The sequence below is a fragment of the Schistocerca nitens genome, chromosome 10 (genome assembly GCF_023898315.1).
Source record: "Schistocerca nitens isolate TAMUIC-IGC-003100 chromosome 10, iqSchNite1.1, whole genome shotgun sequence".
Classification (NCBI taxonomy): Eukaryota; Metazoa; Arthropoda; class Insecta; order Orthoptera; family Acrididae; genus Schistocerca; species Schistocerca nitens.
This window is the reverse complement of record NC_064623.1, coordinates 219,539,781-219,556,384: the sequence shown is the minus strand read 5'-3', so window position 1 is coordinate 219,556,384 and position 16,604 is coordinate 219,539,781. Positions and strand designations below refer to the sequence as shown.

Sequence of the window (16,604 nt, the reverse complement as noted above, 5' to 3'; positions counted from 1 at the left end):
GATGCGTCTTGATCGATGTGTGGCTGTGTTAGATGATACGGGTGCTTGCCATGAAGTGTTTTCTTTTTCCAATTTACTTTCTTCGTATCTGTTGATGTTATGTGGTCTAAAGGGTTGTAGAGGTGGTTATGAAATTGTAGTGGTGTAGCCGATGTATTTATATGAGTGATTGCTTTGTGTATTTTGCTAGTTTCTGCTCGTTCTATAAAGAATTTTCTTAAATTGTCTACCTGTCCATAATGTAGGTTTTTTATATCGATAAATCCCCTTCCTCCTTCCTTTCTGCTTAATGTGAATCTTTCTGTAGCTGAATGTATGTGATGTATTCTATATTTGTGGCATTGTGAGCGTGTAAGTGTATTGAGTGCTTCTAGGTCTGTGTTACTCCATTTCACTACTCCAAATGAGTAGGTCAATATTGGTATGGCATAAGTATTTATAGCTTTTGTCTTGTTTCTTGCTGTCAATTCTGTTTTCAGTATTTTTGTTAGTCTTTGTCTATATTTTTCTTTTAGTTCTTCTTTAATATTTGTATTATCTATTCCTATTTTTTGTCTGTATCCTAGATATTTATAGGCATCCGTTTTTTCCATCGCTTCTATGCAGTCGCTGTGGTTATCCAATATGTAATCTTCTTGTTTAGTGTGTTTTCCCTTGACTATGCTATTTTTCTTACATTTGTCTGTTCCAAAAGCCATACTTATATCATTGCTGAATACTTCTGTTATCTTTAGTAATTGGTTGAGTTGTTGATTTGTTGCTGCCAGTAGTTTTAGATCATCCATGTATAGCAAATGTGTGATTTTGTGTGGGTATGTTCCAGTAATATTGTATCCATAATTTGTATTATTTAGCATGTTGGATAGTGGGTTCAGAGCAAGGCAGAACCAGAAAGGACTTAATGAGTCTCCTTGGTATATTCCACGCTTAATCTGTATTGGCTGTGATGTGATATTATTTGAATTTGTTTGGATATTAAGTGTGGTTTTCCAATTTTTCATTACTATGTTTAGGAACTGTATCAATTTAGGATCTATTTTGTATATTTCCAATATTTGTAGTAACCATGAGTGAGGTACACTATCAAAAGCTTTTTGGTAATCAATGTATGCGTAGTGTAGCGACCTTTGTTTAGTTTTAGCTTGATATGTCACCTCTGCATCTATTATCAGTTGCTCTTTACATCCTCGTGCTCCTTTGCAACAGCCTTTTTGTTCTTCATTTATAATTTTGTTCTGTGTTGTATGTGTCATTAATTTCTGTTTAATGATTGAAGTTAATATTTTGTATATTGTTGGTAGGCATGTTATGGGGCGATATTTAGCTGGGTTCGCTGTGTCTGCTTGATCTTTAGGTTTCAGATAAGTTATTCCATGTGTAAGTGTATCAGGGAATGTGTATGGGTCTGCAATGTAACTGTTAAATAATTTAGTTAGATGTGAATGTGTTGAGGTGAACTTCTTTAACCAGAAATTTGCTATTTTATCATTTCCAGGGGCTTTTCAATTGTGAGTAGAATTAATTGCTTGGGTGACTTCATGTTGCAAAATTATCACTTCAGGCATTTGTGGTATCATCTTGTATGTGTCTGTTTCTGTTTGTATCCACCGTGCATGCCTGTTATGTTGTACCGGGTTTGACCATATGTTGCTCCAGAAGTGTTCCATGTCTGTTATGTTTGGTGGATTGTTTATTTTAATGTGTGTGTTATCTATTGTCTGGTAAAATTTCTTTTGGTTTGTGTTGAATGTTTGGTTTTGTTTCCTTCTATTTTCACTTTTTTGTATCTTCTGAGTCGCTTGGCTAATGCTTGTAATTTCTGCTTCTTCTATTAGTGGTTTGTTCTTTTCGTCGCCTTTTACGACTGGCAGAACATACCGGAGGCCTATTCTTTTCCCGGGCCTCCACGGGGATTATTATTATTATTATTATTATTATTATTATTACAATCATATGCATCTGTTGCACTTTAAAAGAGGTGGTGGCAGGACTGTCGCCAAGTTACACTGGAAGGAGGGATGAGATAGACACAGTAGCAAAAAGTGATACCACACACAACAGAACAAGGGAGCCGCGGCAGGGAAAGAGGCAGCCACAAACTTCGATTCTGCCCAGAAAATATGTTCTCAGAATTTTCTAAAAGGTTTTCGTGACACGTAAGGCATCTTTATTATGTGCGCTTTGCCAGGTAAATTTTGTTACCCTCTCAGCAATACGATGAAAGTCTGTCAACATTCGGATTACCTTTCTTGGTATAGACCACAGCCGGTCTTACTTGATCTGAATCCCTCACAGACGAGCAGCATTGCAGTTCAGCCAGTATAAGTGTTCTCTTTTTTTTTCCGTGTTGGCTCTGATATATAAGTCAGTGTTAACGTCCAACATTTAGGGAATAGTGTTTGATACCCAAACGCCATTAACCACGGCAATGTCCGAAAACTGCTTATGTGCAGCCGTTGTGAAGCGTCGACCCTCAGCCGAGCACTTACCGCTAAGTTGCGGTCGTTGTTTCCACGTACTTCATCCACTCTACAAGCAATGTGAGTAAGAGTGGAGTAGTCGTTCTCAAGTGGTCTGATGTGTTGTTCATCGTGGAACTGCTCCACCTCCCATACCGTGTCATCAGCCAAACTGTTCACCTAACATATTTACTGAACTGTTTAAGATATCGTCATTCTGTTTTCACCCATGAATTGTGATAAAGTCCTCACTATATAATGTACAATCCCTTCTTAATCATCGACATATTGGTATCAACTTTGCTTTTTCAAATGCAGTTATATTTCCGCTGCTAGTATTGCACGAGGATAAGTCAATTATTATCCGCAAAGTAGCTATAAAATGTTATTGTTATCACACAGGAAACTTACAAGAACATCATTTTTCGACATAGTCTCCTTGCGTTTCAACGCACTTGGTCCATCGTTGTACAAGCTTCCTGATGCCCTCAAAAAAGAAGGTTCTCGGTTGAGCTGCGAGCCAGGAATGCACCGCTTCTTTCACTGCTTCGTCCGAGGCAAATCGACGGCCCCTTAATGCCTGTTTGAGTGGTCCAAACACGGGATAGTCAGAAGGGGCAAGATCAGGACTATATGCAGGATGATCCAGTACTTCAAATTTGAGTTTCTGAGCGTTTCAGCGGTGTGGGCAGCAGTATGCGGACGGGCATTGTCGTGCAACAACACAACACCTTTTGACAGCAACCCTCGGCGTTTCCTTCGAATTGCAAGCTTTAGTCTGGCAGTAAGCATCTCACTGTAACGTACATTGTTTGTTGTTGTGCCCCTTTCCCCATAATGTTCCAGTACTGGACCTTGTGCGTCCCAAAAAACCGTAAGCAACAGTTTTCCTACGGACGGTTGGGTCTTGAACTTCTTCTTGCACGGCGAATTTGGACGATTCCATACTCTGCCGTTTACTCTCGGCTCGTAATGATGGATTCATGTTTCGTCACCAGTAATGATCTTGTCTAAGAGTTTGTCCCCTTCGTTACCATAGCGATCCAAATGTTTTTTGCAGATGTCCAAGCGCGTTTGTTTATGCAACTATGTGAGTTCTTTTGGGACCCATTTTGCACAAACTTTATGAAACCAAAGTCTGTTGTGGATGATTTCGTAGGTAGGACCATGACTAATTTGCAGCAATGTACCACTTCGTCAATAGTTAATCGTGTGTCTAAGAGAATCATTTCAAGTGAACGCTCAATGGTTTCTTCATTTGTGGCGGCAAACGGTCGTCCGGCTCCTTCATCGTGCGTAACACCTGTGCGACCATTTCGGAATTTTTCAATCCATTCTTAGACACTCCGTTGTGGCAAAACACTGTTGCCGTACTGTACCGAAAGTCTTATTAATTGCGGTCCCTGATACGTCTTCCGACCACAAAAAAGGGATCACTGAACGCTGCTCTTCTTTGGTGCAAATAGACAGTGGAGCAGCCATGATTAACAGCACGGCAGCGATAACAAAACTAACCTAGCAGCTTGAAAATTGCAAAGCTATAACAACAAATAAACAAAGCATGCGTCATCAACGTAAAACGACAGTATTACCTCAGCGGCGTTTCACTCTTCAAAATCCGAAGAGTTGTTTCGGAGGAATTACATTATTGAGAACTTAGGATTTATCTCTTTTGAAAATTAAACTGATTGCTGTCGTATGCGTAAGTTAGTGTTGTACGAAACTATCACATCGGGCTGGTGGAGTTTTTTGAATTGAGCGTATGGCATCGTTGGCCGGGAAGCCCCATCCGGGGAAGTTTGGGTGGAGTGTTCCAGCTTGGCGCAGCTAAGTACTTACAAGAGCGAATTGGTGGAGGAAAGGTTAATTTAAAACTGATACTTAATACACTTGGCCACATGTGGTTGGACCGACACACCATCTGGACGGCAAGGACGTGACACCTACTTATGATTCACCATTTTACAAAAGTAACATTTCTGTTCTTGTTTCTGCGACGCCTTAAATCCTCTTGGGTCATCGGAACTTGGGCATAGACTTCATCTTTGAGATTACCCAAGAGGGAAAAGCCGTGTGGCGTCCAATCAGGCGAACGTGCAGGGCAACAGATAATGTCAGGAAAGTGTCGGATGATTGCTTTCCTAGTCACAAGCGAGTAGGAAGCCGAGCATCCTTCCTGCTGGTAAGGTGTGCATCTACGTACTTCAAGTGTTGCTTCCTCTAGGGGAGTCAGAGGCAATTCGGTAAGCAATTGTGCATATCTTTTAGCCGTTAAACAGGAGTGTAGAACATACAGCCCACGGATCGCATGCAGCCCTTTATTACCTCTCGTGTGGCCCGTAGGAGAATCTTTGAAGATGATCAGTTTCATATTTCTTGATATAGTTCTACGACTTTTTTGGATACCTCTACTGTGATAATAAGTCTAGATATGACTTAAAAATTCTTTCACTTAGTGACAATGGCAATCTCTGCGAGAGTTAGCTTAAAAAAAGATTTACATTATTAACTTCACTGATGGAAGTGCTTGTGACAGGATGGCAGTTCTGTGTTTGTGTCCAGTGGCTAAGTCGTGGGAAAGAATTGCAGAGCTTTTTCGTACTGAGAGGGGAAATACTCGATTTTAAGAAAAACGATCCAAAGGACTTTCCTGAATTGAAAAATGAAGATTGAATCAATGATTTATGCTTTCTCACTGATAAGACGCCTCACTTAAACGAGCTGACTTCAGAACTACAGCGAAAGTCACTGTTTATTTTCCATCTGTTGTAAACAATGCATGCTTTCAAAATGAAACATGCACTCTTCAAAAGCCAGTTCTTGAACGGAAACATGACCCACTTTCCTACTTGCAAAACAGTTTCTTCAGATAAACATGCTGTGCTAAGAAGAAATTTTCTCGCGACATTGATAAATTAATTGAAGAATTCGACAAGAGGTTTGCCGTTGTCAAAAGTGGAGGATATCATGTTCGAGGTGGTTCAAGATCCTTTCTCTGTAATCCCAGAAGAGGTACCTGTGGACTTACAACTGGAGATCATACAGAAACTCACGAGTTCTCCAATTCATAAAATCAAGCACAGAGAACGTAGTCTTCTCGATTTCTATAAAAGCTGGGACAAAAGTAAAACTGATACCCTACGAGGTGCAGCAATAAAACCATTCAGCATTTTTGGCAGCACTTACATATGCCAACAAACACTTTCTGTTCCGAATTTAACTAGAAGTCATTTCGCTTTTGTTTAACTGACGAACATTTAGAACACATACCAAACCTCTAACGTCAAATATGACTCAAGGCTCTGAAAAACTTGTAGCTGACGAAGTCTCACATAAAAGGTTTGTTTCAGTTTATCATTTTTTATACATTTATTGTAAGTAATAGTTTGAAATGTTAGTAATCTACTGAAACAGTCATTCCTCACTGTCATGAAATGTGTCTTTTAATAAAAATATTTTGTAAATAATGTATTTATTCGAGAGTTCAAAAATAAATTTTCTGTTTTTCCACCAAGTTTGATATATTTTTTGTTGCTGCTTATGTTATGCAGTCTACATCTATACAGTACAAGTTACTTCTATGTCATAGTTCAACGAAAATATATAATAAAATAACAATTAATAATTTGAATAATGATTAACGTTTATTAATTTTTAAGATTTTTTTCAATACAACTGACCAAGAAGTTTGCTGTGACCTGCACTTTGGATTCTAGTTTCGGTTTGGCCCCGAACTACTTTTGAGTTGTGCAGCCGTGCCTTAAGTTTTCTTCAATGAAATAAGGAACAGTCATGTAGTGTCCGGCAACACCGTACTAAATGTTCACACTCCCCTGGTGCTGATGTTCAACCTTACTTAGCCAGCACGGATTCTCTGCATACCAATAATCGATATTTCTTATATTCATTTTTCCACGATTTGTAAAGGTAGCTTCATCAGCAAAGAGAATTATGACTGAAACTACACACTGCACTGGTGTAATATGCTACGGTATCTATTATTTATTTCCCTACCTGGTGTTCGGCTGTTACGCCATCATCAAGTACAAAGATATATATGTGGTGCAGTGAAATTTTTGTAGGATCAAAGATTTTAAACTTATGCATATACAGTGCGTCTGTTTCCAAACATGGAGACTGTTAATGTTAGATTTAGGAATAAAACGAGAGAAATTATTTCTGTGAAAATATGTGACACATTAACTAACGATTTATATAACTAGTTACATCTGGTCTTAGAACACAATGATTTAAGGGGGGTAGGACGTCAAACGGGCCGACTTGGAGCAGGAGAGGCACCACACGACATTTTAATTTCCACTGTCTATACTTTTACAAGTAAATTCATAAAACTTTGTCAACATGACCAGGAGGGATTCAGAATTCACACTCTTAGCAATGTAAGTTCAAAAATATAACAAAATAAATTTTTTTACGTGTGAAATTTCATCATTTTTTTCACTTACTACTGGCTGCATTTGTTGCTATAGGTACACTTTTCTTTATAAGTCAGAGAGATACTAGGATGAATTTTGCACAGCATACAAACCATACATACAGGTGTATGAAACTGTAGAATTTTCCAAATCTATTAAAAACTGTGATAAAAATTGAGATAATTAACTATAAAATTTGAGTTTTTTCTAAACATGAAGTTTAAAATGTAGCAGCTCATTCATTTTTTCATTAATTAATCTGCTGCAGAAGTGACACATTACGCGGATAGTAGCTGTTTGCGTGCAAAACGCGAACAATGTTGGCCTGACTAATTCCATACGCACTCGCAGTTACTTTGGAGCTTAGCCCTCTATTGCATAGTGCTTCTATTTGGCAACAAACCGAAAATTCACATGTCATGTTGAAGAAACCACTCGAATATGAATGATGATGCCGTCTGGCAAAACACAAGAGTATCGTTGCATCGAGCTATACTGTGTTTAGCGAATTTTTTTCTGCCACTCGAAACACATATAGTACGATTTTTAAATTATGGGGAATGATGCTTATGATAGCACAGCTTATGTTGCAGCGTCTCTGTAACTGAATGGCTAATAATCTCTATTGAAAAGGCAGCGTCCCGACTGAGTAACTCACCGGCTCATCATCGTCCAGCCCAAAGCACTAAAGATACAAACTTGATATTTGCAGAGGCGTCGTTTAAAAAGGGATTTTTCGATATTCCATCCCACAGTAGGTGAAATAGGGGATGAGGGTTTTTTGAAAATAAGTCGTATTAAGGCAATTTGAAGCTAGACCTCCAAAAATTGGTATCTGGTTTCTTGGTCAGAAATAAAGAAATACGTGTTTCAGTATTTTTGGAAATTTAATCGCTGTGGGTGTGGAATAGTTGGTGAAAGTTATTTTTTTTTTCAAAATATGTCATTATTAAACAATTACTAGAGTATTTTTAAGGCTACATCTATGAACACTGTTATTTGGCTTCACGGCTACAATAAAAAAATACGTGTTTCACTGTTTTTGAAAATTCAGTCGCTAAGGGTTTAAAACAGATGATCTGATGTTTTATGAAAATATTTCATCATGAAAGCACTTTTAAAATTAAATCTATGAAAATTTGAATATGGCTTCTCAGAAATAAAAATTACGCTGTTTTTGGGAATTCAACCCCTATGGGGGTTTCACTAGGCAAACATTTTTTAAGCTAAAGCTACGAAAATTTGTATTTGGCTTCTCTGCTAGAAATAAAAATACGCATGCCACTGTTTTTGGGAGTTCAACTCGAAAGGTGACGAAACAGAGGATGAAAACTTTTAAGAAAATATTTCGTTACATTAAAAAAAATTAAAGCTAAATCTATAAAAACTGTTATTTCAGTTCTCGATTAGATAAAAGGAAATATCTGTTAGGGGATGAAAGTGTCTATGGACATATCTCCATAAGAACGCAAAAGGCACGATTAACAAAGTTTGGACTCCAGCTACCAAATTTGCTTTTTGAGCAGAAGTATATTCGGAAAATACGATGGTTCTATGGCCTTAATTCGCATGAAGAGTTTAGAAGGTGTTGCAATTTGTGAACAAAATAAAAACTCGATTAAAGGAAAAAAAAGGTTCCGTCATGGCAATAAACCTAAAAAACTGAATAAATCAAAGTGTCTATGTATAGCCTCTTACTTAGTACTTCGCGTTCCAGACACTACGCCAGATACTTTTTTCATTGAAATTGGTTCCCTAACAAAAAAAAGTTATGCAACAGAGAGTTAATGTGGATTATGAGCGACATCTGCCGAAACAGCTGTTTCGTTCGCTCCGGTTGGAGGTTTGCTCCTTCCCTCTGTGCAGTATACAAGTGTCCTCCCATTAATATTTTTTGCACGATCTCTGAATCATCATTCTTGGTGGACACCGTCTGACAGAATACCTTCGTAAGTACAACTGAGCTATTCTCTTCGCACTCCTTCTGTATTATGCGCAAAGAAGCACCTTATCTAGTGTATCTCGGTTTGTGAGACATTTATTTTCCAAACTCATTGGCTCACGGGAACTATTAATCGTATTTTGAAGAGTGCAACGCCGTTAAATTCGTCTCTTTTAGGACTACGATACAAGCAGCAGAAATTATCATCGTTACATCTGAAAACACGAAGTTGATACCGATATCACCATAACTAAAATACCTACGAAACGAAATTTTACATCGTTTATTGAGGACTTTTTCACAACTTATCTGAGTGAAAACTGAGTAAGCATGCCTTAAACAGTTCCGGAAGCATTAGAGGAAAAACAGCTGAACTGTATCACCCTGTATACGCAAGCTATTAGAAACGGGAAACTTGTAGCGGGCGCTGAAGCATCGCAACTCCAGAACGGACTCGCATGGTATGTCCGCATCTGAGACTAGAAAAGCAGTTGGGACATGACTGGTCGTGTCTTTGTTTAAGGAATAAATACGTTCGGAAAACGATTCTGGCTTGACCAAACACAATTTGCTTGTTTGTTCCGAAAGGAATAAAAGAGTGAATCATTTAATACTCGTTATGTGATGAGTATCTCTACAAAGTTTGATAAATATCGGGCTTTTGCTCCGTGGTGTAACACTTTCCATTAGTGTATTTTAGTAAAGTGTTCTTCGCGAGTCGAAGCGGCCATGATCCCTCCACCTAGCCGCCTTGGATCCACATCTCTGTCGCAGGAAGCCAGTTCACGGCACAGACGCACGTCCTGTTTCCGAAAGTTTACTCCATTCATCCGACACGAGTTCTACCGAACGATATTCTAATTTAAAGATATAAACGGAGTAAAGGATGTCACTACAGCACTTTCCACCTTCATAGAAATTAGAATACATCCTCCGGTATGGTCTAGTGGCTAGGATACCTGGCTCTCACCCAGGAGGCTCGGGTTCGATTCCCGGTACCGGAAAATTTTTTAAGTAACTGATACTATAAATTTACGTAAGCATTGTTAAAACGAGATTTCAAAGTCTTTGATAGTAGAGACTGGCAAATTATGGCACAAATACAAACTTTCTACTCATATCGACTGCCGTATGCAGTGAACGTGAACATACTGAGAGTCTGACAAATCCCCGGTAATAATCCGCAAAGCGCCATACACTATCCGCTATCCATTGTTGCGAAAACAAGGGACAGAGCGTTGTAAAATCGACCAATTCGGTACGAAGAAAACCATCCGCAATCAAGGCGGTATTTTCAAACTATCAATGGTGCAGTGGAGAATAAAATAAAAGAACCCACGTGCTCTTTAAAAGCCCAAACTTATATAATAATAATAATAATAATAATAATAATAATAATAATAATAATAATGACATCTTGGGTTGTCGGGTGTTCTGCCCAATATCAGCGTCGTACTTGCACGATATTTCGGTGGCGTAACTCGTTACCTTCATCAGGTGCGACCTGAGACTCAGATGTCATTAGATCGCCGGGAAAGCCTGAAGAATTACAATAATAATAATAATAATAATAATAATAATAATAATAGTGATGATGATAATCATAATAAGGAAATCACCATACGAGAGGAAAATGATATCAACAGCAAAAAATGATAATTTACCACCAACTAATTGGAGACTAACGAAAATATAACGTCAAATCTCCGCCATTAACGAAAAATGTAATCGTACAACAGCGCATCGTTTCGTGTGCAAACAAATCTGTGGCATATGAAGCACCCGCTAAAGAGGCTTAACATTAGCCAGCAGAGACCATCTTGAGATGCACTGCAATCGCTATCTCCAGTGTCCATTATTTGTCAATTATGTTTTATAAAACGCGTTCTATAAAATCTTCGACGGTGGAGTGGGGTACTTTTATCACATCTTATAACAGTTAGAGCGTGGTCCTAAGTCTATAAAAGATTTGGCAAAGAACTTCGACATGGTAATACGGGCCTCACATAAGGAAATTTAAGTTCTCATCAGGGCTAGCAGCACTGTGGATACCCAGCACAGAAGTTAACATAATTTTTAGTTAATTAATAATTAATTTTGAATTTCTAAGCGACAGCCCGACATGTTGGAATATGTAAAGGACCGAAGCAAAGAGCACGGCAAGCCAAAGCAAACGAAGGAAAATCAGTGTTAAACGTATCGTCGACGAGGTGGTCATCAGAGACAGGGTGAAGAGCAAGTTCGTATCTGTTCTGACTATGAATTACTGTTTTCGCATATTGCCTCATTATCAGTTCTATCTACAGCATTTGAAATAGCACACTTTGTCTACGACTTCACAATGACGTCAACGTTGACATTAAGCCAGGGTCTTTTTATCCTATAGTTAATTTTCCTGCTGCCAGGAGACTTCCTCCGCTGGTTTAACTCGGCTCTCGAGGTTGCTCTGAGGGCGATGTTAGTGCTTACATCAAGTGATCGGAGTTTACTTCTCAAACTCCGTGTATTGCGCTCTGTAGCGAATTCTGCTTTCCCCCGCACTTTTTACATTTGTCTTAAACTGACCTCGCACCATTAATGGAGATTTGTGTAAGACTTCAACTAATCTCCTGCTTAAAACATTTTCAAACCAAATACTCACCGATCTAGATCGATCCAATCGTTGTTGGAAACGTTTACTAACAGGTACAAGTTGCAGTCGCTGCCTATGCGATCATTTAATGTGCATTTGTCTTCGGAGCTACAGTTCTCGCCGCGTTCTCATCAAAAATTCTGTAAGATGAGAAATCAAACATGAGGGGGACTTCGTGCATGTTTGCAATTTGGCTCAACTCTGACTGGTGTCTGTCCCGACGCTGTATTAGGAAACGGCAAGACTTAGAGAGGAGCTTCTGCTCAACGCTGTCACGCAGCTTTTTGGACAAGCCTGACAGGTTTAACGAAGCTGAAGCACCAATACTTCTCGTCATACCAGGGATCGAACTCCCACGTATAAAGCAGCTTCAAACGACCAATTACTTTCGAGTTAATGTGTTGCATTTTAGCAAATAATCGAGAAAAAGCTTGGGAAAGGTTTGAAATTGTGCTTAAAGTTTGTAGGATGCCGCTAAGTGCTCTCATTTCCAAACACTGTACGAGCGTAATCTGGGTAATCCGTGCGCTGTTTTAAGCGAAAGCTAGTTCTCCATGCATGTCAATGTCTACGACGTCATATCTACTGAACTGTGTGTCATATAATGATATAATTTTGCAGGTGTGTTCAGTGACATATGTAGATACTGTCTGCACAGTGTGTTGCAAATAGAATAAGTAGTGGAGAAGTAGTAAACTAAAACGTCATACCTGACTCTTAAGTTTGACTGCATAAACAGTGGAAATGTACTGAGTGATAAATCTTTTTCCTTTCATTGTTTTTTGTGTGTTTGGCGCGGGGCGTGTCAGCGACAAAAAGTTCCAAAAGGAAGGATTGAAATTACGCGTCATCTTCGTTAGAACTTGCTAAGCGCTCTCATTCTCAAATGATGGACGAATTAAGTCCTTGTATTTGCGTGCCATCAGTTACGCTACCTCAGGACAAACATACAGTTTCTATCTATAAAATTTGTCTCATTTTGTTAAACTTTCATCACAAAAATGTACCACTTAATTGGTACATTATGACAGCATTTTTAATTCGGTCGATAATTACGCGAAATATTGAAAATCGAATTTTTGTTGCCCCTAAGCAGTAAATGGTATGGCGTACCGGTCTCCCGGGATAGCGTTTTCGGTTTAATATGCTCCAAAAACCTGGGCGCGAAAATGCTTTTTTTTTTTTTTAAGGGGTCGTATCTCGGGTTCTATTGGTTACAGAGACAAGGGGTCAAGTGTTTTGGATAGCCCTTGGCACAGCGATCATTTTTATATCTATTGAAAGAACGGGCTTACTGCAGCTATCCTACAGTGAAAGGTCAAAATTTTTACTTTACCCGCTTCCAACAGCCCAAGTAAATTGAGCAGATCGGTTGGTTCTGTTGCATTTGGTGTGGTGTAGGGTCAGTCTTAGGCGGCTTATAAAAGTACGATTTGTCCATCGGTGGTTCCTGAGAACACCCAGAAAAAGCATGATTTTGCGATACGAAACGTACCAATTGTGAGGATGGCCATTACTATAATTTCTATTCATGACAAATCGTCGAAATTTTTATCATATTTTCTTAAGATAACATTCTCGCGGGACTTTGCAACTTTTCCGACAACATTATACGTTACCGAGATATAGAGGTTCAAAGTTACCGTACTCATGCACGTAAAATACGCATGTAATACCTGGTCCGAAGCGTAAATATAGTTGTAAGTGACGTATTGAACACATGGCAACGGTTCTACGGTCACCGCAGTTATTTACAGAACTACATATTAGTCAGCATTTTCTCACCAATTACTCATTACGACACGCTGCCTCTGTATAATGGAAATTTCATTACTACACAAATCTACCCAAAGTGATACTGCAGTAACGAAAGAAAGGGCTAAAGAGGGTCACAACATATCTGTAAAGAACTTAAAATGACTGCTAAAACTTATGTAAAATTGGAAATGCTGCGAATTCAGTAACATATTTCTAATAACATTTTTATTCTTTTAAGATAGAACTAAGAAACCGGATGAAATGGGATCGATGAGTGAAGTATCCTGAAAAAAATTAATGCAAACGATTTCGTGTTACCTTATGAGTAATTATTTGTCTTTTAAGTATGTCAAAGTATATAAATGTGTCAAAGTATATAAATAAACTAATAAAAATTTACTGACTTTTAGAATTTGTTTTATACATGCAGCACTCCCAGCTGTAGCAGGGAAGAGAAGGGAACCAGCAGAAAAATGCTCCTGTCGGAGCAGAAAACGGCGAATACGTTTCTCTTTAAAAAAAGTCTGACACAAAAGTGGGGAACTAGCTGCCTCAGTAGTCATCCCGCCTGCCTCACCAATAATTTTGGCATGCGAACATATACACCCTCTTTTTGCTGAAAGAGAGTAGCAGAGAGAAAGCGACGATGGTAAAGAGAGGTGACAGTGCCAGTGGGAGAGAGACAGAGAAGACACAGATGGGGGAGAGAGAAAGTGGCTGTGAAAGAGAGACGGATGAAGACAATAGCAGCGGGAGCCAAAGAGTGAGGGGATAGTAATGGTCACTGAGAGACAGTGGCAGTAAAAGAGCAGGAGAGGTGGACGCAGGCAGAAGCTGTGTAGGCAAAAGAGAGAGGAGACAGTGGAAATGAAAAATCCATATGAGTGGAGGCAATACATAGGCACACTCCCACACAAATATTTTAAACCTGCTGCTATGAGGGAAAACATATTTTGGACCCCCAGAATTTTTAAGCTGCCGAGGTATGGTGGAGACAGTGAAAGTGAGAAATAAAGGCAAAAGGAGACTGTGTAAGGGAGAATGGAGACAGTAGCAGTGGGATACACTGTACATCAATGGGAGAATGAGGTAGTGCGAGATATACATATAGAGGCGGCAGTGAGAGGAAGATGCTGGGTATGAAGGTTTAATACAAAGTGAGACTGGTTAAAAGTATTTAAGCTATTATGTCTAAAAAAGAAGCGCGAATAATTTCACATGCCAAAATATTTTATAGGGGAGGCGGAATTAGGATTGTGGCAGCTGTTTCCCCATTTCTCTGAAGTTTTTTAAAGAGAATCATATTCGCCTTTTTTCCCCCTCTGACACGTGCATTTTTCCGGTGGTTAGTAATTTAGACTGTGATCACATATCGAACCATCTCCTATGTTGCCAGAAACAACAACTGTTTTATCTTTTATTTTTTACGCATCCATAATGACTTCAAATAGCACGCGACAGACAGTGAAGGATCCATAGTTTGTGAATAAAAGTATGCCAACCGCCTGAATTTCGGTTATTTATTCCTTATATGTATTTCGGTACGAAAACTCCATCTTCAGGATTTCTGTTTTATTTGAGGTTTTCCTCACGGCCTGGCGAAGCAGTCGCACCCGAGGGAGCTTATATGGTGCTGTAGAAACGGGGCGACGAATGTGCGCTCATGAAACAATATGAAACAATACTACGGTGCCATAAAATCTCTATCACCAAACGGCCAATCAGGTTCAAGGTGCACAGTCCCAGTAGCACGTTGCCGATTTAACGGCTTCCAGGAGCAATAGAAATTTGATTTTCAGTATTTCTAAAATGCTGTCACGATATACTCATTAAAAGGTATATCTTATGCTAAGTGTTTAACACAAGTATTACCGTTAGAAACTGTGTAAACATTTTCAGGCAGCGAACTCGTGGCGCGCAAATTATCCAGAATATAATAAATGAAAAGCACCAGTTTGCTTTTGTTCTACAATATTACTTTTATTGTTAACCAGTTTTCGTCTTACAAGGCCATCTTAGGAAATTTACTGAGTATTATCACCAAAGAAGTTACAATGGTTCAAAATGGTTCAAATGGCTCTGAGCACTATGGGACTCAACTGCTGTGGTCATCAGTCCCCTAGAACTGAGAACTACTTAAACCTAACTAACCTAAGGACATCACACACATCCATGCCCGAGGCAGGATTCGAACCTGCGACAGTAGCAGTCGCACGGTTCCGGACTGCGCGCCTAGAACCGCGAGACCACCGCGGCCGGCGAAGTTACAATGTTTTGAACAACATTGGAAGAGAAGTAACACGTCTAGAATATATCCAGAATATATTTATCTTTCATCTGAAAATGATAGGACTTAGAGACTTCCAAAAAACTTGACACATAATTTCAAACCTTGTCTAACTTTTTCTCGCTGACCCCCCCCCCCCCCCCCCGCGCCGCCCCAAAATGATGAAAGAAAAAAAGTTTATCGCTTTACTACATTGTCGTCGTTCATCCTGTAAAACTTCAGCATAAGGCATGAAGTTTTAATTCATTACTTCTTTAGTACTACATCTATTCGCAACACATTTTGTAGACAGTTTCTTCGTACACCACTGAGGTACCTGTAAAATTATGTCACTGTACGACACATAGTTCAGGAAATGTGACTTCATAAACACTGAAGTGCGTAAAAAACTAGCTTTTGCTTAAAACAGACCTCAAATTACCCAGACTATACTTAACAACTTTCAACGTAACTTCAAATCCTCTCTGACCTTTTTGTCCTTACATTGTTAAGGTCAAGTATTTGTCACATTAAGTCGTTTGGACAGTAATCGGACGTTCGAAACCGTTTGATTCTTTCTGGGTGGTGAGTTTACTGGTACCTGCATATTGCGGATAATCTGGTTCACTGTCAGCCCAAGGTCAAATTCTTCTCTGTTAGGCGAAACACCCTCAGACTTCAAGAATAAAATCATAATTACAATTCCAAAGAAAGCAGTTGCTGACAGGTGTGAAAATTATCGAACTACAAGTTTAATCAGTCATGACTCTAAAATACTAACGCAAATTCTTACGGAAGAATGGAGAAAGTGGTAGAAGCCGACCTCGCAGGAAATCAGCTTGGATTTCGCAGAAATGTAGGAACACTTGAGGCAACACTGACCTACGACCTACCGTAGAATACAAGGAAAGACAAACCTACTTTTATAGCATTTATTGACTTAGAGAAAGCTTTTAGCAAGGTTGACTGGAATACTCTTTTTGATATCCTGTAGGCAGCAGGGGTAAAATACAGGGACCGAAAGGCTGTTTACAATTCGTGCTGTAACCAGACGACGGTTATAAAAATCCAACGGGCATAAAAGGGAAGCAATGGCTGAGAAGAGAAGGCG

At 39.1% G+C, this 16,604-nt stretch overlaps 1 non-coding gene across 1 annotated transcript; it reads left to right on the top strand.

Moving 5' to 3' along the window:
- The first annotated feature begins 9,769 nt into the window (after nt 1-9,769).
- Nucleotides 9,770-9,841, top strand: Trnae-cuc (transfer RNA glutamic acid (anticodon CUC)). Its single transcript has one exon. It is a non-coding gene; the product is annotated as a tRNA-Glu (tRNA).
- The last annotated feature ends 6,763 nt before the right edge of the window (nt 9,842-16,604 follow it).